The sequence below is a fragment of the Rhagoletis pomonella genome, unplaced genomic scaffold, assembly GCF_013731165.1.
Source record: "Rhagoletis pomonella isolate Grant_MI unplaced genomic scaffold, Rhpom_1.0 Rhpom_scaffold_00012, whole genome shotgun sequence".
NCBI lineage: Eukaryota > Metazoa > Arthropoda > Insecta > Diptera > Tephritidae > Rhagoletis > Rhagoletis pomonella.
Genome location: NW_023458566.1, coordinates 4648171 through 4650385, shown reverse-complemented (window position 1 = coordinate 4650385; position 2215 = coordinate 4648171). Strand labels below are relative to the sequence as shown.

The 2215-nt window shown below is 34.3% G+C and overlaps 1 long non-coding RNA gene across 1 annotated transcript; it reads left to right on the top strand.

Annotated features, from left to right (window-relative positions):
* The first annotated feature begins 1025 nt into the window (after positions 1-1025).
* LOC118747715 lies at positions 1026-2105 on the top strand. The gene is made up of 3 exons (XR_004993976.1): positions 1026-1665; positions 1742-1807; positions 1863-2105. It is a non-coding gene; the product is annotated as an uncharacterized LOC118747715 (long non-coding RNA).
* Positions 2106-2215: the final 110 nt, after the last annotated feature.

The window sequence follows — 2215 nt, the reverse complement described above, 5'->3', positions numbered from 1 at the left end:
AAAAAAATCTCTCTTCTAAGGTGTATTGCACAAATAAGGTAAATTTAAATCGAAAACCGTTTTATAAAATTTTTGATTTTTGAAATATTTGGTCTCTGTTTATACAGAAATTTTTGACACAAAAAAAATTGCTCGTTTTAAAAGCAAGTTAGTTTTCTTTATCGAACATCCACACTACCATATGAGCGCATATCTTGCTGGCTCGCGCTGAATTCATTGGAATGCACTACCGGAAGTACAGGGTGAATTAGGGAGAGAATTTTCTGCACTGTTGCCAGCTTTTTGCTTGTCAAACTAAATTTAGTGCTTTTTTTATTCAAAACGGGAAATTTTTTGAGTTTGGTGCTCGGTGCGTTTTTTGGTGCTTTTTTTCTTAGTTTGAAGACACTAAATCTGTAAGAAAATATGACCCAATCATGACAGAATGACATTCGGTAATTTTCCAATGCCTGCTGAATGGCGTCTGTTCTAAGAAAAAGGTCCATGTTTAGTTTGTTATTTTTCATGACTATTCAAAAAAGCAGCAGCATCTCCTTACAGCGAAATTAATAACGAAACTTTTAAGGAAATAATAATCGAAATTGGATGCAATTTGTAGAGGAGGCATCTTTTTGACACAAAAAAATTTTTCCCACTATGCGCCGGTGAATAATACGCTCAAATAGGACACATTAAAAAGGGAAATGAGATTTCGCTATGTTTCAGCTGTTCAGCGTTCGGAAAGAAAGGTGCGGTGGAGATTAAACTCCCACATAGTTCATGAAACTGCAATAAAATTAAAAACTTTGACAAAAAATTCTCAATTTATTCTATTGATTAATTTAGTAGTTAGAATCGGAATACATACAATAAAACTTTTTATGCATACAAAGTCCGTTAAATACTAAAAAAAAAAATCGTTGCTTTTTTCGAGAAAATACCCAACTTTTTGGGGGTTTTAGTGCGTTTTCAAATTCAAAACTTGGCAACACTGTTATCTGCTTTCATATCTTCTTGTCATTCGTTTTTTTGCATTGGCTCTTTTATTCTATACGCGATTTCCACTCATTCTAGTTTTGCAGTGCAAAAAGTGAATTCGTTTTTCTGCGGAGCCCATTGCAATGAGTGAATAATTTTTGTGCTAATTGGAAAATAAAAAGACAAAACCTTGCAAAGTTGTGAAAACTTCTTAGCAACTGTGCGGAAAACCGGTGTAAACTGCAAATGTTCTATAGTTTTTGCGAAAAAATATGCAAATGAAAAAAGGTTGTGAAAAGAATTACCAACAAGAAAAAAGTGCAGGAAGAAGCAGAGTAGTGAAATAGTGAACGAAGCAAGTGAAATTGCATGTATTGCACAAATGCAGAATTAAATACAAAACAAAAAAGTAAAGATTGCTTGAAAAATCTTTGCAATTTTTTTCTGTGTTTGAAGTTCGGGGGTAATTTTGTTGCAAATTCCGTTTGGTAAGCTTTGTGCAGTGATAGACATAAAAACAACTGCTGATTGCAGTCGGAGGGTAAAACAAAAGCAACAACGCGTGCAGCGCAGTATCGTGGGGCGCAGAGGAAAAGCAGCAGCAGCGTTGAAGAAGCAGCTGATTTTCGTTTGACGTTCCGGTGGTGTTAGGCAGAGCGCTACAGCTGCGCTAACTGCGCAGTTCACCATTCGAAAGAACAAAAGAAGGTAAGATTTGTATCTATAAAAGACGTTTACTGATATTTTATTAAAAATACCTTTACCAACTTCTTTTCCATGCCAGCGTCCATTTTGGTTTACTTATAAATTTGGTATTTCTCCTCGTCACAAAAATAATCGATAAAACCAGGTTGAACACTGAAAAGTTATCGGTTTAATCTGAGATAATTTTTTTCTGATTACAGATTAACCAGGGACGAATTTTGTATGGCTAATCGCCTTTTCTAATTACAGATTGGGGAGTTCAGCTCCCCCTAATGAGGATAATCTATTTATATGTAAACCTAGTATACCGAAAATGAGCATAAGTAAAGAATAAGCCCCTTCGAGTTAGAAAAACATTTTTGGTGCAAATTAATAATCGATTCCAGCTCCAAACTCGAAAGAAGCATCGAGTACTTACATCTAATTGACAAGTTTTAACTACATATTTATTTGATTGTTTTTTAATTTTTATCATTTTTTTTTATAAAAATATAGGTTATTTTTACCTCAGGCACAATACTTTATAAGAGCGTACAATTGCTGGCGTATGCCG